This window comes from Gekko japonicus, unplaced genomic scaffold, assembly GCF_001447785.1.
Source record: "Gekko japonicus isolate JY-2015 unplaced genomic scaffold, Gekko_japonicus_V1.1 scaffold5271, whole genome shotgun sequence".
NCBI classification, from domain to species: domain Eukaryota; kingdom Metazoa; phylum Chordata; class Lepidosauria; order Squamata; family Gekkonidae; genus Gekko; species Gekko japonicus.
This window is the reverse complement of record NW_015172173.1, coordinates 15,276-36,906: the sequence shown is the minus strand read 5'-3', so window position 1 is coordinate 36,906 and position 21,631 is coordinate 15,276. Positions and strand designations below refer to the sequence as shown.

The following is a 21,631-nucleotide window of genomic DNA, read 5'->3' as shown; positions in this document are numbered from 1 at the left end:
CTTAGAGGTGCCACTGGACTCAAACTTCAGGTCTCAGAGCTGCATTCTAGAATAATAGTAATAAGAATTCTCCTGTGGTTTGGAGTTTCCATACCCCTTTCATTCCCCCCAGAGATGTAAATTTTTTGGAAATTTTGAAGCTCGGAAAAAAATGGAAATTTTCAGAAAAATGGGAAAATATGCCACATTAGCATTTCTTTTGTCTTTTCCAGATTGAAAGTCATTCCGTTACTTTAGGAACATAAAATATGACTATCGATATTTTTACTTGGCATGAAATTATCACAACTAGCATATTAAAAATATCGTGTATCCAAACAATTATGCCTTTAAAGGGTATTTGGAAACCTTTGTACATGGATAAAACATGGATACCTGGATAAAACACAAACCCATTAGAAGTAAGCTTTGATGGAAGTTCTGGGGGCACAAAGCGCTTCTTTACAATCTTTGCCAGTGAACATAACAAACTGCAATGTGTTCATCTGTATAAAACAAAGTTCAAGTCCAGTGGCACCTTTAAGACCAACTAAGTTTAATTCTGGGTATATCCTTTCATGTGCATACTTATGTATGGACTGGTAACTTCCATTTCAATGTATCTAAAGAAGTGTGCATGCACATGAAAGCTAATACCTTGAATAAAACTTTGGCTGCGGTCACACACCTGAAATAATCCAATTTCAATCCACTTTCAGTGCACTTTCAAACTGGGTTTTTACTGTAGAGTGAACTGGCAAAATCCAGATGGAAAGTGCGTTGAAAGTGGATTATTTCGTGTGTGTGACTGCAGCCTTTGTTGGTCTTAAAGGTGCCACTGGAGATCCATTTCCATTTCCGTCTTCTGCCTGCCTCAACTCAGGTCCTAGACTGGCTTTTGGCATGGGTCCTTTTCAAAGTTCTTTTAATCACACGTCGGGCTACTATAACCTTCCTGCAGAACGCAACCTTGAGTTATCTGGACTATAATTGTCCCAGGAGGCAACCTGTTGCAATCCTGGTTTTAGATGAGATGATAGTGACACCAGCCCTGACCTACTACCCCCCTCCTCAACTTCCAGCCTATCCTACTCAGCCACTTCCTCCTTCACTTTACCCTGCTGGGGCCTTATATCCCCCTTCCCATGGCCACTCCCAATCCCTGCCTCCATTCACTGACTCTTGAGGAGACCCTTTCTCCCAAGAAGACCTCTCCAGCAGAGGAGACCTTTCCTCCACAGGGACCTAGTGCTGGCGGTAAGTCCCCCTGCCAGTTCTTCGAGTACCCCGCAGTCCCACCTTACCCTGCCTTACATCCCTATCAGTGCCTCCCTTAGGACTATACCCCAGCTCTCCCCCTTCTTCCCAGGGGTTAGGGTGCTCCCAGGCTTGTGCCAGACCCACACATGAAACTGCCTTATACTGAAACAGACCTTTGGTCCATCAAGGCCAGTATGGTCTACACAGGCTGCTGCCACACGGGACGGCTGAAATCAGAGCCGCACCGAACTTAAGACGCCGCGGCGGGATCCCCTCAGCCGCGGCGCATCGCTCCCCGGCACGATCAGATGCCGGGGAGCAAGAGTCCAATGGGAGGGGGAGGCTGCTGAACTGCGCATGCTCGAGCATGCGCAGTATGGCTGGGGGCCGAGATGCGGTGGCGCAAGGACGCGCCGGCCGATCCCACGGCCCGCCTTGAGCCACTCCAAGGGATACAACCACCTAGGTAGGTGGTTCTTTTTTACAGTGCGGTATCACCGTTTGGGACGGAACAGGGACGGGCAGGCAACGATTCCCAGATGTTGCCGTGGGATCGTGCCCGTTTGCTCCGCCCCCATTCCATCCCGCTCCCGGCCCAAAAGGCCTCGTATGGACAGGACCACAGACTGGCAGTGGCTCTCCAGGGTCTCAGGCAGAGGTCTTTCACATCACCTACTGTCTGGGTCTTTTAACTGGAGATCCCGGGGATTGAACCTGGGACCGTCTGCATGCCAAGTAGGTGCTCTACCACTGACCAACTCTCCCTCTTCTCCAAAACAATGAAAGGGCACAGAATGTGACAGGTAGTAAGCTTTGTCATTATATACCACATTGATTATACTGCCACGAGGCACTTAAATAAATAGTTTTCCTCTGTCTCCTACTCTTGAGCCTCTTCGTAAAGCTGCTGGTGTTCAAAGCAAGGATTTTGCAAACCAAGACACACAGACAAACACATCCATTTTAAAAATCATAGAGTTAATCCAGGCAGACCGAAAATGGCTAACATAATTCTCCTGTCCTGTCTTTCTTTTCCCCCCTCACAACAGAAGCCCTGTGGGGTGGGTCAGGCTGAGAGTGTGTGAACAGCCTAGGGGCACCCAGGAAGAGATAATCTGGCCCAGAATGCTTTGATGCCCTTCACCTTTGGCGCAGCAGCTCCCATTATCATCCTGCACACACATGGAGCTGCGGTGGCTCAAGCGGTTAAGACGCTGAACTGCAGGCTGTGGAAGGTCAGTAGTTCAGCAGTTCGAGACCCGGGTGTGCCGCATGACAGAGTGAGCTCCCGTCTCTAGTTCCAGCTCCTGCCAACCTAGCAGTTCGAAATTGCAAGTAGCTAAATAGGTACCACTTCGGTGGGAAGGTAACAGCGTTCCGTACGCCTTGGTGTTTAGTCATGCCGGCCACATGACCATGGAAACGTATTCGGACAGCGCTGGCTCTTCGGCTTTGAAATGGAGATGAGCACCGCAACCCTAGAGTCGGACTCGACTAGCTTTTGGGCAAGGGAACCTTTACCTTTTACACACATGGAAAGCTTATACGAGGAATAAAACTGTTGGTCTTCAAGGTGCCACTCGACTCCATCTTTGTTCTTCTGCTTCAGACCAACACGGCTACCCAACTGAGCCTATTTAGGAAAACAGATACCACCACCCCCGGTGGTTGGCAACCGTTCATTCCACCGTCGGAGAGGACTGAAGCTCAGTCGCCCTGCAGGAGATGTGTCTCTCGCTGTTGTCTGGAGCCAAATAGGGTTTGCAGCAATCGCCAAAGCAACATCCCCTCTGAAAGGCGAAAGAGGGAGGCGTGTCCACACCAGGACCTCCGATCAATCCGAGTCTTTTGGGTGCAAGTCAATCAATCCAAGGGAGGAAGGGTTAAAGGGAGCGAGTCTGGATTCCTAGAGAAGCGGGAGGGAAGGTTCTGAAGTCACTTCCAGCCCCCCTCCCATTGTGGGAACTCGGGCTTTTATCTTCTGCCGCGCGTGCAGCACCGTCCTGTGCTCCGAGCCGGGCAGATCTGGTGAGCTGAACGTGATGCGCTTTAGGAGACGGGGAATCCCGGGGCTGCAGGAAAATGAGAAGGTGGCCAGGCTGATGGTGATGCAGTGGAGGACGAGGGGGCGCCGCCCATCCTAGACGGGGTCTTTGGCGGGAGGCAGATGTTGTCTGGATGGGTGCGGCTGCAGGGAAGGCGGGGGCCGTGGACGGCTGGCGGGCGGGCGAGTTTCTTGGGGACAGGACCCGGGAAAGACCGCTTAGGAGCTAAACCCGATGAAGAGCAGGGATCCGAATGAACGAATGACGTGTGGTCGGGTCGCAGTCGACTCGCGGGGTGTTCAAAGCTTGAGGTGAGCCGAGATGGTTTGCCGTTGCCTTCCTTTGCAGAGCAACCCCCGTCTTGCTTGGTGATCTCAGGGCTAACCGAGGCTGACCTCGATTCTCTTCCGAGATCTGACAAACTTGGGCTATTCGGGCTGCTGTTAGGCAGTTTTGGAGAAACAGAAGTCCCAGAGTGGCTGCTGGGGGTGGATGTTGTAGGACTTCTGTGTCTCCTACGGGGCGATTCTGCATCTCGCATTCGCTCCACATTTTCTCAACTGGGAGGGAAAAGTGCCGCTCAAAACCACATTTGAATACTCCGGGGGCAATGCCCTACTGACTGCAAAGTCACCCCTGAACGGTCATAAATCTATGCAGAGGGTACCATAAAATCCGATGATCAAAGAAAGCAAAAGCAGCATGCAGTGTAGAGGGTACCATAAAAGTCAGTGATCAAAGACAGTCAAAGCAGCATGCAATGCAGAGGGGAATTTCTGTTCCAACGTGGGTTTTGTAAAACAACGAAGGGAAAAGCCAATGCAGAATCGCCTCTATGGAAGCAACATGCCTCCCCAAATTTTGCCCTGCAGAGGCATTGCCCCCAAATCCCCAGGGCTTTCTGAAGCCTGAATCGGCAATACTGGTGGGTATTGATGGGGGTACACATAAGTTCCCTCGGTGGGGCAAGTAGTGGCTTCCAGGGGTTTTGGCAGTTATGGAAAAACTTCACAGGGATGGGGGGGAGAAGCTTATACCCTCTCTCCCTTCATGCAAAGGCCCTGAGCCAGATTGGGCTAATGCGGTGTAGTCGTTAGAGTGTTAGACTACCATCCAGAGGGGAGAGAGCCTTGTCTGAATCCCCATTCTGCCATGGAGGTTTGCAAGGTGGCCTTGGACAAGTCATTCACTCTCAGCCTAACCTACCTCACAGAGTTGTTGTGAGAATAGTACGCCACTCTGGCAAAAAAGTGGGGGTATAAATGAAGTAAGCAAAATAATTAGAAGATTTATACCTTCACTACCCAAAGGAGTCTCAGAGCAGCTTAGTCTCCTTTCCCTTCCCCTCCCCACAACAGACACCTTGTGAAGTAGGTGGGGCTGAGGTGGGGCTGAGAGAGCTCTTGAGAGAACTGCTCTTGAGATAACAGCTCTGAGAGAACTTATGATGGACCCAAAGTCACACCAGCAGCTGCATGTGGAGGAGTGGGGATTCAAACCCGATTCTCCCAGATTAGAGTCCGCACTCCTAACCACTATACCAAAAGCACAAGCTGAGGGACTACACTCTGAGTACAGCACTCTCAGTACAGATTCACTTTGTTGGAAGCGAAGGATGTTGCAGCATCTGCTTGCAGCAAGCACAGGGGTATGGGGAGGTAGAGCTGCCATGGGGGGCAAGGCAAATCCTGAAGTCTGCTTTTCCTTGCCTGTTCTGCTGCTATAAAAAATTTTTAAAATCTGATTCAGGTTTATGTTGGAAATGCAAAAAAGAAAAAGGTACTTTTTCACCTATGGTGGTCTTGTCCATTAGGGCAACGTTTCTGGAATTTAATACATAAATAGGCAGTGAATGTATTGGGTTTTGCCATTGATTTTACACCAATGATCTGTCTATTAATTGAGGTCCCTCTTGGATTGGGGGGAAAACATGAAGTTTTGATAAAATGCCTAATTATTGCAACCAGAATGATACTGGCTTAAGTCTGGAAACAGCAGAAGAAATTCTGTTAATTAGACAATGGTGGCATAAGGTTTGGGATATACTGATTATAAACAGGATCACAACTGTAGATATGTAAAGTCTGGTCACTACAGAAATGCATACAAATGTTGTTTCTGTATATCAGTTGCTGGAACAGCAAGGTACAGCAACAGTTGTTAAGCTTTATTTAAGGGATTCTTCTGTTGTATGTTTACCCCTGGGATTCATAAAGGTGTTCATGAACAATTTCAGAGTGACAGTTTTGTAAAGATGGGAGCATGTGCCTTATTGCCATTTTAATTATGCAATAAGTTCAGGTCAACTGTATGCCATACCTGTTGTTAAAGGAAATGTTTGCTTGTTATAATTAAAATAAAAAGCAATAAATAAATGCAATACATTTAAAGTGATACACAGTCAAAGCCAAAACTCCCAATTTCACTTTGATGTGTTGTAAATATTTCTATCCCATACTCTTAACCTATAGTTTCCAAAGTGGCTTACAAATGGACAGTAATAGAATTCCTGTTAAAAACAATAGAACCTTACTTCATTTAAAAAAAACACACCAATAACAAGCCTGTCTTTGAATGTTGTACTAAAAGTTGGTAAAGTGCTAAGGGGTGGTAACTAAAGTGCATGTTAACAAGGAACCTGGATTAAGATGACTATTTTGGAGCTGGAGCCAAACCATCAAAGGCTCAGTGCCTGCGAAGTAGATGTGAGGAGGGATTTCTGGAACTGTGGACCCACAGCAGAGAAGGCCCCGCCTCTTTCTTCAGAGAGCGGAGCCATCAAGGAGGATCTTAACTGACTGTTGGGTTCCTGTGGCAACAGGCAATCCTTTCAGTATCCTGGTCTCAGATGCTAAAGGGCCGTGAATGTAATAATGAGCACTTTGAACTAGGCCCAGAAACAGATTAATAACTGTTAGAGTCTAGCTTGTACTCACTGAAGCTTTCGAAATGTCTTCAAAGGCAACTCCTCATAGAGGACATTGCAGTAATCCAGTCAGGTCACTGATATACACTGTGGGGTCTGAGCAGATGGTGATGGACAGAGAGAGGGATCTTAACCGTGGGTGGATAAATTGATGAAAACAGTGCAGAGAAGCTGTGGAAAGGACCAATTCTGTTCTAGGGATTGTTAGGAAAAATGAAATATTTGTCATGTTGAGTCTCAACAAAAAGGGCAGACTATGAATAACGTAAATAAAATAATGACTATACATAAAAGTTAGTTCAGCGCTATTGCAAATGTGTATGTTTCTTGGCTTCTGGTAGGTGCTGTAAAGGGCACTCGAAATAATTGAGAGGCCATGGCATCTTCCCTAGGAGAAAAGGCTGTAGCACGTGGGGTGTCATTTAGGGTGCAGCTGACAGAGAAAAGATATGATAGAGACTTAGGCAATTGCATGTGGAGAAAGTGGGGAGCAAAATCTTTCTCTCCCTCTTTTCATAATACCAGAAGTCCCTCATGCAATGCAGTCAAAGCACAGTAGAGGGAAGACAGATGAGACGAAGAGAAAGTCCACTTGTGGGATTTGTTTTCTGGGAATGGAGTGGCAGACACTGGCTTAAGGTAAAGGTAAAGGTTCCCTTGCTCGAAAGCCAGTCGAGTCCAACTCTAGGGTTGCGGTGCTCACCTCCGTTTCAAAGCCGAAGAGCCAACGCTGTCCGAAGACGTTTTCCGTGGTCATGTGGCCTGCATGACTAAACGCCGAGGCGCACCGAACGCTGTTACCTTCCCACCGAAGTGGTCCCTATTTATCTACTTGCAATTTCTTGCTTTCGAACTGCTAGGTTGGCAGGAGCTGGAACTAGAGACGGGAGCTCACTCCGTCATGCGGCAACTCAGGTCTCGAACTGCTGAACGACTGACCTTCCACAGCCTGCAGTTCAGCGTCTTAACCACCTGAGCCATGAATGAATTAACGGAGAAGGAGTTGTGATGGTAAGAAGGAGCCTCTGTGCTCCCCTGTCTGGGGAGGGTCACAGTATGCTCACAAAAGACCTTGTTGTCTTTACAGGACTGAGCGGCCCCACCCCATTTGCTAGTCCTGGCCTTGACAGAAGAACGTTTCGCCAAGAAAGGAGCTCAGGTCTGGAGCTGACTTGATGAGATGGCAGAGCGGTTTTTTTTTAGCGGGAATTGTCTGTCCCTGAATCAGCACACAGACCTCCTCTCCAGGCTGTAAAGAATGAGGCATTCTGGGAGAGATCTGAACCCAGGATCCCGAGTAAGGACACATCCAGCTCAGATACAGAGCTCCAGCGCTTCAGGTGCTTTCACTACGCAGAGGCCGACAGCCCCCGAGAAGTTTGCAGCCGACTCCACCATCTTTGCCATCGGTGGCTGAAGCCGGAGAGGCACAGCAAGCAGCAGATGCTGGACCTGGTCATCCTGGAGCAATTCCTGAGCATCCTGCCCCTGGAGATGGAGAGCTGGGTGAGGGAATGCAGGCCAGACACCACTTCCCAGGCAGTGGCCCTGGCAGAAGGGTTCCTCCTGAGCCAAGCGGAGGCCAAGAAGCAGGAAGGGCAGGTGAGTGTGTGCTTTGTCTGGGAACTATCTTAGTTGCCACAGGAACCCCAAGTGCCAAACTTTCTCTGGAAATCAGTCAAAAAATACCCTCTTCTGATCCCTCCTGTCCCAGCTTGGGATGACATTCTTTTCCTCATCTCTCTCCCTGCTCCTTCTCTGCTGTTTCAGGGGCTGTCCGAAGGGGCTGCTGATTTCCCTGAGGCAGAGGAGGATCCATCAGATCCCAGGGGGAGTTCACTTTTCAGGGTGATTCCATTGAAGGGTGACGGAAGTACCACACTGTTGGGTAAGGACCAAGAGGGCAGGTTACAGTTTGGTCTCCTTTCCTGAAGTCGGCCTTTGTTCTTTCCTTATGGCAATGACGCTCCATTTAGCTCTCACGACTTCTGTCTGAATGCAAAGGCCTTGCTACTTGCAGATCCATTTTTCCTTGCCTCAGACCCTTGCTGCCATCTCCCCACCCCCGCCACGTGATTCCTGACAGCCTTAAAAAATATTAATCAGTCATCGGCATCATTAAAAATCTGTTGCAACAATCTTCTCATTGCCAGCTTTTAAAAAGTAATTGCTCTTTTAAATTTCATTTTTATTTTTAGGCTGCCAGTTAGGGCCCTCTGGAAGGTGAACATTAAAACCAACTTTAAAAAAATACATACATACATATATGCTTACATAGTAAAATTGAAACAATTGAACGTACGATTATGGAGGGTCCCATATTTAAAGAGCTGAGGGCTAGATTAATTACTCCTTTACATAGAAATAAAGAAATGTCCACTGAGGCATCTGACAGAACAAGGGCACAGGTGAGGTAGTTGCTGTTGGATATAAATGATTTTGTTACTCCCTCTGTGGCAAAATTTATGGGGGCAATAATTCAGTAACAGAAGAATCACACTAAGTAAGTCATTATCTTATTTTATAATTTTATTTTCTGCTCAAGGCTATCGCTATATAAGCAGTACTAGATAGGTAGGTAGGTAGGTAGGTAAGTAGCTATAGAATTTTTTAAAAATATAAAGTTCAGTACATAAACGGAAAGAAGGGTCAATGCCAGACAGAACAAAGTTTTCACCCAGTGGTGGAAGATAGTGATAAAGGGAAACCAATGAATCTCCCTGGGGAGGGCACGCCAGACTTTTGGTGTCATTATAAGAAGCCTTTTGCCGGGATGCCACCCATCTAGCCTCAGGTGATGAGGGTAGCTCTGTTAGTCTGTTGTGGTAGTTGATTTACTTGCCCATCTTCCATCAAGTGTCAATAATGCCCTTCTACTTGGTATGTTGGACACACAAGCCAGTTCCTAAGCAAAAGAATAAATGGACATAAACCTGACACTAAAAATCTTAATACTCAGAAATCCAAGGGAGAACGTTTTAATCTTACAGGACATTCAGTTGCTGACCCAAGAGTGGCAGTTCTCCTAAAGAGAAGCTGCAAAGGGAGATTACAATGCGAGTTGCTGCAATAGAATTCATTAACAGGACGATGGACCCCTCTAAGGTTGAAGACGGACATGGGATTCTTATTACAGGTGCTGATTGTCTGCATGTGCCACCTGTAGGCCTATCTCCTAGCTCTGATCAAGCTGCTTTCACTTCTCTCACTTTGCATTGTAATTCTTTCTGACTTCCATTGGCTCTTCCTTGTCACACCTTTCCCACCTTCTGACCAGGCTATAACAGCTGATGGTACTTCAGTCACATTTGTACCTGATGAAATGACCTTTATTATTATTATTATTATTATTATTATTATTATTATTATTATTATTACATTTGTATACCGCTCACCCCCTAATGGCTCTTAGCGGTTCACATTACATTACATCACTTTACTCATGCTGCGGTGGCTCAAGTGGTTAAGACGCGTAACTGCAGGCTGTGGAAGGTCGGTAGTTCAGCAGTTCGAGACCCGAGTGTGCCGCAAGACGGAGTGAGCTCCCGTCTCTAGTTCCAGCTCCTGCCAACCTAGCAGTTCGAAAGCAAGAAATTGCAAGTAGATAAATAGGTACCACTTCGGTGGGAAGGTAACAGCATTCCGTGCACCTTGGTATTTAGTCATGCCGGCCACATGACCACGGAAACGTCTTCGGACAGCGCTGGCTCTTCGGCTTTGAAACAGAGATGAGCACTGCAACCCTAGAGTCGGATTCGACTGGCTTTCGAGCAAGGGAACCTTTACCTTTACATGAGAGCTTAGAAAATGTTTCTATCCCATTTCCCCACCCAATTTGATCCTAAAGGGCATTCTAGACAAACAAAAAAGTCTTTACCCACTAGCAGGGGGAATAGGTGAATCTCCCTGTCAGTGAAATTTCACAGGTTTGGTGCTATGTTAAAAAAGGCCATTTCTCATATTGCCAGTGTCGAAACTCAGGGCTCCCTTAAGCAAGGCTTCCAGAATGAACCATAATGGTTGGGTAGGTTCAGTGCAAAGCAGGTAGTACTTAAGTTTCACTGGTTGCAAGCTTTGTAGATGAATTGTGCCCTGAAGCAAAGTGGAAACCAGCATAGCTGAAACACGAGCGGAGTGGTTTGCCATTATGGCCCACTCCACTCAGCGAGCTCACTGCAATATTCTGTACCAGTTGTAGTTTCTGGACAGTCTTCAAGGGCAGATCCAGAGATAGTACACTGCAATAACCCAATCATTTTTGTAACAGAGGTACAAGGAGAATAGTGTGGGTAAAACATTTCCCCTTATAACTCAGCAATAAAAAGGCTAGGTTTTTTTTTTAATAAATAAAAGCTGAAATCAAGTAGATTGTAGCAATATTTTGTTGTAATGTTCCTAAGGTGTCAGTTGCATATTTTTTAAAACTTTATTCCTTGCAGCTCTGTGTGTGTGAAACTTGTGTTTTGTATAGCAAACAAGGGGCTGGTCATCTTTTATGAAAAGGAGGTGGTTTCATTTGGGGCCATTTTATGCCATGTCTGTGATTCTGATGGATGAAACTATGTTAACTACTGTTGATTTAGCACCACTGTTTTCTGGGGTTCTACTGTTTTTATTTCTTTGGATCTGGTATTAGAAAGGCAGTCTAGAGATAAGTGAGTTGAAAGGCTCAGCAATGCAGATCTAAAGAACGGAAGAATATGAACCAATACGTTCAGAATAAATCAGTTGCAGAAGAGGGAGAGAGGGAGGTTTTCCGTTTGGGAGGGAAGCCATATGACCTTAATAAAAATGGGAGAAACTGAGATGGGTTCCTCTAGAAGTGAGGACCAGCCCCTGGAATTGAGCCAGGAAATCAGCAGCATAAATATCTTGCAACCTCTCTTCTGTCCCTCGCAGGTTGTTCTGGGCCTCCCCCTCTTCGTGATGAAGCAGAAGTATCACTGGTGCAATCAGATAAGGTAGGGAGGGGATTCTTAAGGAGACGGTCTTGCAACACCCCTGGTACTCCTGTCTCTTGCACCACTCCCTGCAGTTGAGGGAGTCTTTCCCTTTGCTTCTGTCTGGTCTTCTCCCCAGGCAAGTAGTGAACACTACAGAGGAACTTCTCCCCACCACCTCGCTTTCCCTCTCCGATTAGATTATATATATGTATGAGTAGAAATGAGTGGTGGCTCAAGTGGTTAAGATGCTGAACTGCAGGCTGTGGAAGGTCAGTAGTTCAGCAGTTCGAGACCCGGGTGCCACATGATGGAGTGAGCTCCCATCTCTAGTTCCAGCTCCTGCCAACCTAGCAGTTTGAAAGCAAGAAATTGCAAGTAGATAAATAGGCACCACTTCGGTGGGAAGGTAACAGCGTTCCGTGCACCTTGGTGTTTAGTCATGCCAGCCACATGACCATGGAAACATCTTCGGACAGCGCTGGCTCTTTGGCTTTGAAACGGAGATGAGCACCGCAACCCTAGAGTCGGATTCGACTGGCTTTCAAGCAAGGGAACCTTTACCTTTACTAGAAACCATTTTCTTCTCTTTTTCAGGGTCTGGTGACCTTTGAGGATGTGGCTGTGTACTTCTCAGAGGAGGAGTGGGCTTTGCTGGATCTGCCCCAAAAGTCTCTGCACAGGAAGGTCATGATGGAGAATGGCAGGAACCTGGCTTTTCTGGGTATGGCTCCACTGCTGCAGTTTTGTTGGCCAGTACTGAAAGTGGAAATTTCTGATATTGTTGGGTGATCGCCAGTGTTCCCTCTAAGCTGAGTTAGTGTGAGCTAGCTCACCATTTCTTAGCCTCTGGCTCACACATTTTTGTCTTTGCTCAGGAAGGGTGGCTCCAGAGCAAACTAATCTATGCAGTAGCCAAATCAATCGCTCACAGCTTTAATGCCAGTAGCTCACAAAGTAGATTTTTTGCTCACAAGACTCCACAGTTTAGAGGGAGCATTGCACCACAGGGGTGTCATTGGGGACAGATCCACCATATATCTCTGTTCCTTGGGCATTCTTTGTTGTTCAGCTGTAAAATTCATGTGTAGCTATTCATTCGGTGTCCACGACAGCAATATCTCTAAAGCATTAATGGTAAGAATAAGAGACTCAAACGCAGCTGGGAATGCTAAAGGGTGGTTTTAATTATGCTCTCACCCCTGAAATTTCTCTCTCTGTCTTGTGTGTTAGCAGGACTGAGAGGTCTCCTTACAAGGACAAAGCACCTCTGTCTAGCATCCCTTGGCTGGAGCTGCATTAGATACCCTCCAACTTAAATGTAAGAAGCTGCCCCTTAGATTGCCTTTCGGGTGGCTTCCTGATTAAAGTGTCCTTACCCTGTTCGTTGTCTACCCCCACCCCCACTTTTCCTCTGCCGTTTGCCTTTCCAAACACACTGAACCGAGCAGAGGCAACAAATCTGCTACTCCTCATTCACATAACTAGTCCCCACAGGAGATCTGATTTCAAGGATGAAGAATATATTGCGTTCTGTTCTTTTCCACTTACAGGAGAGATGTGAGCCTATGCAGACAGGGTGATTTGGAATCTGTAAATATTTCTTTCTGTCATAACTGCTAAAAGTACACCTCGTGTGTCTGTCGGGTTCTTTTTCTTCAAATAAGGATTTCAGAGGTCCAAAGCTGGCTTCACCACCAAGCTAACAGAAGGGAAAGATCCATTGATTCAGAGAAGTTGTCAAGTAGCTTTTCAACAGTGTGGCAGGTTAATTTTTCCTATATCAGGAAGTGAGTTCTCCTTCCAAAGTGTAGTTAAATGTCACCCACTAAAATCTTTTTCAGAAGAAAGGCTGGGAAGGAAAGTGGAGATCTCTATAAGCATTGAAAGTGGGATCATAATGAGGTTATAGATGATTTGTGACAAACTTGGGGCCAAATGTCTGTGTCATATCAGGCTGTATTAAACATGTTAGAAAATGATAAATATGTTTTTAATTTGATACAGGCTTATCTGTTTGGAATTGGAAAATGACATCCCCAGTTAAGAGTCTAGGAATGGAAAAATCAGCTCAGTGTCCAGCCTTGGAAATAAACATCTGGGTCCAACTTCTTAATCTGGGGCCCATTTCCAGGTGGAAAATATAGATGCTCTGTAATTATATGATTAGCTAGCAAAATACTGCTCATGGTGTTTCCTAAATTCTGTGTTCATTCTGCCTTATAGGTGGTACCCAGTTATCTGTAGTAGTTAATTTTTTTTAACCCAAGAACCCTGGGTATTTATTGAGGACTGCCTAGAGGGAATCCTACTCATGTCACTGAAACATGATGATGGTGTTGGAAATGTTTGTGTTTACAAGGTCTGATTCAGTCATTATAGGGTTAACTTGTATTCCTAGTTTGCTATTGTTTAGACTGACCTGGAAGGGATACCTGGCACTAAGCCAATGGGGGATTTGCCCGGGAAAAGTAACTTCTATTTTGATGCAGATTGGTCATTTGTTCCAGGTGACTTCCTTTCTAGGGGTCAAGAAGAAGGAGGAAATCTCCATTACGTGTGTGCTTGTCTTCAGTATAGGAAGCTTAGAAATGTAGCTCTTAGTGCTTTGTTAATTTGTAGCAATCCCGTGTACCTTTTCCCTTAGAATAAAGTATTTTTAAAAAGCAAAGAAATCTCTTCTTTCCAATAGAGCAAGATCCATCAAATAGTCTGAGTATTAAACAATTTTTGACTATTTACAACAGATGGGACATAATGGATTTGTTCACTGATGTTAATTTGTCTGTTTTTACTCCAACAGAGGGTTCGATAAAGAGAAGGGGGAAACAGCAGAGAAGGAAGATGGAAGCCAAACTTCAAGGGATGAATAAATTTGTAGCTTCTGAATGTTGTGATTCCCATAGAACTCCAGTTAAAGAACAAAGTCATAAAGGAACCACAGAATTCTCAGTTGGCATGTCAAGAGGTTTTGCCCAACAAGCAATTATGAATGGGGAGAAACTGATGAATTCATTGGCATACAGACAGAGTTGTAGTTTGGGAAACAATCTTATTTTACATGAAAGTTTGGAGACAGTTGAAAAGCCACACCAATGCTCAGAGTGTGGAAGGAACTTCAGTGACAAATCAAATCTTGCGTCACATCAAAGGATACACACAGGGGAGAAACCATATAAATGTTCAGAGTGTGGCAGAAGCTTTACTCAAAAGGAGAACCTAACATGCCATCAAAGAATACACACTGGGGAGAAACCATACCAGTGCTCAGAATGTGGGAAGAGCTTCAGTGACAGCTCAAACCTTGCTTCCCATCGAAGAATCCACACTGGAGAGAAACCATATCAATGCTCACACTGTGGAAAGAGCTTCAGTCAGACATCAGGCCTTGCTTACCATCAAAGAACCCACACGGGGGAGAAACCATATACATGTTTAGAGTGTGGAAAGAGCTTCAGTGTCAGCTCAAACCTTTTTTCCCATCAAAGAATCCACACAGGGGAGAAACCATATAAATGCTCAGAGTGTGGAAAGACCTTCAGTCGGAAGGACCACCTCACCTCCCATCAAAGACTCCACACTGGGGAGAAACCATATCAATGCTCCAAGTGTGGAAAGAGTTTCAATCAGAGCTCACACCTTGCTTCTCATCAAAGAATTCATACTAGGGACAAACCATATAAATGCTCAAAGTGTGGAAAGAGCTTCAGTGACAAATCAAGCCTTGCATACCATCAAAGAATTCACACAGGAGAGAAACCATTCACACTGTGGAAAGAGCTTCAGTCAGACATCAGGCCTTGCTTACCATCAAAGAACCCACACGGGGGAGAAACCATATACATGTTTAGAGTGTGGAAAGAGCTTCAGTGTCAGCTCAAACCTTTTTTCCCATCAAAGAATCCACACAGGGGAGAAACCATATAAATGCTCAGAGTGTGGAAAGACCTTCAGTCGGAAGGACCACCTCACCTCCCATCAAAGACTCCACACTGGGGAGAAACCATATCAATGCTCCAAGTGTGGAAAGAGTTTCAATCAGAGCTCACACCTTGCTTCTCATCAAAGAATTCATACTAGGGACAAACCATATAAATGCTCAAAGTGTGGAAAGAGCTTCAGTGACAAATCAAGCCTTGCATACCATCAAAGAATTCACACAGGAGAGAAACCATATAAATGCTTAGAGTGTGGAAAGAGTTTTAGTTTCAGCTCAAGCCTTGCTTCCCATCAAAGAATCCACACTGGGGAGAAACCATATAAATGCTCAGAGTGTGGAAAGAGCTTCAGTCAGATCTCAAACCTTGCTTGTCATCAAAGAATCCACACAGGGGAGAAACCATGTAAATGCTCAGAGTGTGGAATGAGTTTCAGTCAGAAGGAGCAGCTCACTTCCCATCAAAGAATCCACACTGGGGAGAAACCTTATCAATGCTCAGAGTGTGGAAAGAGCTTCAGTGACAGCTCAAACCTTGCTTCACATAGAAGAATCCACACTGGGGAGAAACCATATCAGTGCTCAGAATGCGGAAAGAGCTTCAGTCAGATCTCAAGCCTTGCTTGCCATAAAAGAATCCATACTGGGGAGAAACCATATATTTGCTCAGAGTGTGGAAAGAGCTTCAGTGTCAGCTCAAACCTTTTCACCCATCAAAGAATCCACACAGGAGATAAACCATATAAATGCTCAGTGTGTGGAAAGACATACAGTCGGAAGGAGTACTTAATTTCCCATCAGAGAATCCACACAGGGGAAAAACCATTTCAGTGTTCAGAATGTGGAAAGAGCTTCAGTCAGACCTCGAGTCTTGCTTCCCATCAAAGAATCCATACCGGGGAGAAACCGTTTCAGTGCTCAGATTGTGGAAAGAGGTTCAGTGACAGGTCAGGCCTTGCATACCATCGAAGAATGCACACTGGGGAGAAACCATATCAGTGCTCAGAATGTGGAAAGAGCTTCAGTAGCAGTTCCAGTCTTGCTTCCCATCAAAGAATCCACACAGGGGAGAAACCTTATCGATGCTCAGATTGTGGAAAGAACTTCAGTAGTAGCTCAAGCCTTGCTTCGCATCAAAGAATCCACACCGGGGAGAAACCCTATCAGTGCTCAGATTGCGGAAAGAAGTTCAGTGACAGATCAGGCCTTGCTTACCATCGAAGAATGCACACAAAGGAAAAACCATATCAATCCTCAGAAGGTGGAAAGAGCTTTAGTGTCACTTCAAGCCTTGTACTGCATCAAAAAATCCACACAGGGCAATCCTATATTAAAGCTCAGAGTGTGGAAAGAACTTCAGTGACAGCTCAAACCTTGCTTCACATTGAAGAATCCACACTTGGGGGAAACCCTAGCAAGCATGCTGGCCAAGGAGACATCCAGAGTGTAAATGCCACTTTGAAGAAGGAGATGATCCCAACAGCATTTACAGAAGCTGCTTTATATCCACTTTTGAAGGAATACACCCCTTGATGCTTCCTTTGTTTATACTAGTATGTGGCTTTCTGTACTTGGGAAAGTGATTTTCTTTGGCATCTCCACTTCATGGTGTCTATGCTATTCAGACCTTTCTCAAAATGGCTTCTAAGCTGGGTATGGCAGCTCTCCCTGTTGCCTGAGTGCAAAGAGCTTGGCCCGTCAAGGTGTATGTTTGTATTGGCCATATTTGTAACTTGCTCTCCCAATGATGCTGGTATCTGTCTTCTACTGCTTAGCTGGGTCAGGACTGTGTTATTCAAATCTGTGGTGCTTCCACTTGGTGTTGGAGGAGTGGAACCAGCAGGTGGTGCTAGAAGAGGGCTGCACTTTTCCCTTGGCCTTTGGAGTTTCACCTGGTCTCCTATGCTTATAACATGTTTATGTAATCATTATGCATGGTTTCCAAGAAACTATGTTGTTGGTACACATCATTGTATTTTTTGACCAGGTCCTAAGGAGGCTGTGGGTTTTGTTTGTTTTTTTCAAGTGGTGTCTCAGTTCAGCATATGGTGGGATGAAGACTGAAGTTCTGTCTTCCCTCAAAAAAGATGGTCCTTTCATTTGTGGGTGATGTAGATGATACTGGAAGTGGTGTGCTGCCTGTTTTGGGAGGGACTGTGTATTTTCAAAGATTCCTGTGAGCAGCTGGGGTGTCTTCCTGGGCCTGACCTTCTGGGTTTTCTGAATTGTTCTCATACAGATGTTTTCCTGTACCTGTGCCTTCCTTACAGTAGTTGTGTTTTCAGGAGCATCCACATGACATCATCCTTTCCCCCCTGATACATCTGGATGCTGTGTGGACAGATAGATGTAAAATTTTGTATGTCCTGTCCACATCTGTAGAGTCCTCCCTCAGCCTTCCATCACCAGTTGCCATTCACATTCATGCTTCAGGGGACTTTTTTTTAAAAGGAGGAATTCCTAGACCATTATAGTGCTGTAATGTCATAATGATGTATTGCACCTATGTACTGGTTCCCAGCTTTAATTTTTTTTTAATGTAACTCTCCAGCCACTTTAGTTGTGGATTTATAAGGGGAAAGGACAGATGGCACCTTTCTTCTTATAATTCTGCAACCCAAAGGGAAAAGAGGCCTGTGCCAGAGTAGATCTAGCTGATTTGTGCCAAGTGAGCTGTCTGGACTCTTTGTTCTGTGAAAAGGATGCTAAGAGGCAAACCACTCCCTTTCTGTGTCTCCCCATGTTATTTACAGCTGTTGCATATTTAAAAGGAGGCCCGAACCAGAAGGTGTGAGCCTCTAGGCTGTGGCTCTTCACCTTGGGTGCACAGCTGGGACCAGCCATTTTACTCAGTAACTGGAAGGAGGTCTGCTGCTACAGGACAGTTGCTTACCTGAAAACCAGGAGCAGCACTAACATATAACAACACCTTTTGGCCAACAGTAACTTTACGGGCTAGGAGCTGTTGCATATTTAAAAGGAGGCCCGAACCAGAAGGTGTGAGCCTCTAGGCTGTGGCTCTTCACCTTGGGTGCACAGCTGGGACCAGCCATTTTACTCAGTAACTGGAAGGAGGTATTTGGGAATTAGTAGCAGAGGAGTTGGGCAGCTTGGGATTTGAGGGGGGAAAGGAGGATGTCTGACAGAGCAGAACTGTGCAGAAGAGTTGCTTAGAGCAGGCTGGAAATAGTCAATTTTTAACCAAAGGATCTCACTTGCAGGAATAGGACCTCAGTTCCTGAGTTCAGTGGAAGTGAAATGTTTTTATTCGATCTTACTTTCTTCAGTGTTATGTTCATACCATAAATAAAAGTTAAAATCTCGTTTTGGTTTAACCCTGTGGGCTGAATGTCTAACGGAAAGAAGCACACACACACACATCTTTGTCTATTATATAGTATAAAGGTAAAGGTTCCCTTGCTCGAAAGCCAGTCGAGTCCGACTCTAGGGTTGCGGTGCTCATCTCCGTTTCAAAGCCGAAGAGCCAGCGCTGTCCAAAGACATTTCCGTGGTCATGTGGCCGGCATGACTAAACACCAAGGTGCACGGAACACTGTTACCTTCCCACCAAAGTGGTACCTATTTATCTACTAATGTCCAGACCACCAGTCATTCGAATAAATCCACGTTTGGGTTAGCAAAGTAGCATTTATTGAAAAGCGTTGATGAATCAGGAACAACAGGATTGTTAAGAATGAAACCTAATACAAGGTTACAACATAATAAACACACTTAAAGATGCCCCTACCCAATGGGACCAATTCCCGCGTGCGGGAAATCCAGGTTCTTTGCCGCCTAACCAGCCCTGGGAACATAACGGTCCATAACATAAACATACTGCAGTTTCTCAAGCCTAATAATTAAAGCAGCTCCACAGCCCGTCAACCTCCAGCCCTGACCTTGGCGTTATCTAGTTTCAAGCTGGTTCAGCGTACATGGAAAGGAATGCACCTAACGAGCAATAATGAAGAACAAGCGAAGCCTGGGAGGGGAAGGGGGGGAAACGAACTCTGCAGTCAGAGTTCGCAGGGTCACACAGGGATCCATGGCAGCTCGCTGACAACTTGCAATTTCTTGATTTCGTTGGCAGGAGCTGGAACTAGAGATGGGCGCTCACTCCATCATGCGGCAACCGGGTCTTGAACTGCTGAACTACTGACCTTCCACAGCCTGCAGATTATATATTATAGGAGATGAATAAATGGTGGCAGCGAGTGATTGGAACAGTGTTTGCGCCCCAGCTCCAAGGGGGTGTGAATGAGGGCTGGTTATTAAAAGGGGCCAGGCTACCCTCTCCATGGAAGTGTCGGAGTGAGAGAAAGGACCTGAGGTGTACAATGGTCATGGCCCTCTAGATATTTTAAAAGAAACAAGAAGGGTGGTGAGTGTGACGTCCTGCCCCTGAACCTGAGAGAGAGAGGGGTTGGTGACAGTGGTTGGCAATTTTCCTTCTAAGCTCCGCAGTGTTGTAAGCAGAAATTCTACCTCATGAGCAAAAAAGGCTAGAGCATTAAAGTTGTGAGCGAGTATACATTTGACTATTGTGTAAACTAGTTTTTTAGAAGATTACTTCCATAACCTTGTAAAGCTTTCAGAAGAAATTATTTTAAATTACATTTATGTTGTAACAATAATTTAAACGTTATAAGAGAAAACAGAATCAAGCCAAGTTTTCACCCACCCCTTTCCACTACATTGGTAGACCTGACCTCCAGAGAACAGGTCTATCCACCCCAATCCACTATATTGGTAGACCTGGCTTTGGATTGTCGCCTTGTGCTGAGCCTCAGAAAACATATGTAGTAAAATATGATACGTGTATGTAAACACCATCGCACAACAGAGAACAATCTATATTGTATGATGTATGAACAGGTGACAGGCCTATCTGCCGGAGAGCCTCTGCTAAGGACAGCTGCAGTCCAGGAAGCCATAAAAGGCAAAAAGTCTTCTTTTTAAAAGTGGAAGGTTGACCCCAGGGAAGCAAACAGAAGGGAACACAGCAGGGTCTGACAAAATAATGCCAAGTTAGTATTTGTGTGTGTGTGTAAAGTGTCCAGGTCACAACTGACATATGATGACCCATTGGGATTTCACGGCAAGAAACATATAGATCTATGGTAAGGCCTTATTTGGAATATTGTGTGTGGTCCTGGTCACATAAAAGGCCAATGCAGAGGTGGAAGAGGGCAACCAAGATGACGACACAGCATCTCTGCTATGAGGGAAAGCAAAAGAGTCTGGAACTTTTCTGTTTAGAAGAGAGAACACTACTTGGGGGGACGGGGGATGGACACGACGATCGAATGATAGACATGGTAGAAATTTATAAAATTATGCCCGGAGTGGACAGAGAACGTTTTCACCCTCTCCAGAGATAGTAGAATTCAAGGGGATCCAATGAGGTTGTTGGGCAGGAGATTTTGGATGGACAAATACTTTGTTAGAAGCGTGATTAAAATGTGGAATTTGCTGCCCAGAAAATGTAGTGTTGGCCACAAGCATAGACAGCTTTAAAAGGGGATTAAATAGATTCATGGAGCATGGAGGAGAGGTCTATCAGTGGCCACTAGCCGTGGTGACTAAGAGGAACCTGCATGTTCAGAAGCAGTCAATCTCTGAATCCCAGTGCCAGAAGGTAACATTAGGGGAGGGCCTCAACCTCTAGGCCCTGTCATTGGCATCCAGAGTAACTAGTTGGCCACTGCGTGAGACAGGATACACAATCATCACATCAAGATGGTAGCCCTGGGCTGCTGGGACTGAAGGGGTCACTGGTTTGATCCAGCAGGGGTGTCCTTAAAACAGAAATTGCTAGCAGGGCGGGTGCAGTGGCTTTTCCAGAGGGGAAAAAGGAAAGTCGAATCCTGAGAAGGAGCCCCCTTCTAGTCTTGGGGGTTTCCTTCTCTTCACCAGCATTGATTGTCTCTCTTGGCCAACTTGCTTCACTCGTAAGAGAAAGCAGCCCCTTTCTCCTGTGCCACAAGGATAAAGTAGGGTTGTCAACTCTGGGTCGAAGAATTCTTGGACCTTGGGGGGGGCAGACCCTGGGGAGGGGCCTCAGTCGGCTATAATGCCCTAGAGTCCACCCTCCAAAGCAGCCATGTTCTCCAGGGGAGCTGAGCTCTGTAGTCTGAAGATCAGCCGTAACTCCGGGAGATCTCCAGGCCCCACCTGGAGGTTGGCAAAGCTTTAAAGCCCCCCATCTTTCCATTTTGCAGACTCGCGGATGGGGAGAAAGCCACGCGCGGCAAGAAGGCGGTGCAGCCACCGGGGGGCGCTTTCCCGTGTATGTTCTTCTCTAGAAAGCCGCTCTCGGCTTGTTTAACCATCAGAGAAGCAGAGCGTAGGGTTTTCCTGCCCAAACAGAATTTGCCATTAATAATCGTAGGAACATCCCGGTGGAAAGGTGACACTGGGAGGGAGCAGAGAGCTCTCCGCCTTCAGGTCGCTGCTCCGAATCGCTCTCCAGCCGCCACTCCTGCGTGGCCCTTCTTGGCCTTTCGGGTGCAACTCAATCCAAGAGAGGAAGGGTTAAAGGGAA

General features: G+C 45.9%; 1 pseudogene; it reads left to right on the top strand.

The window, feature by feature from the left end:
• Positions 1-21,631, top strand: part of LOC107118686 — a 43,244-nt pseudogene that overhangs the window by 7,626 nt on the left and 13,987 nt on the right.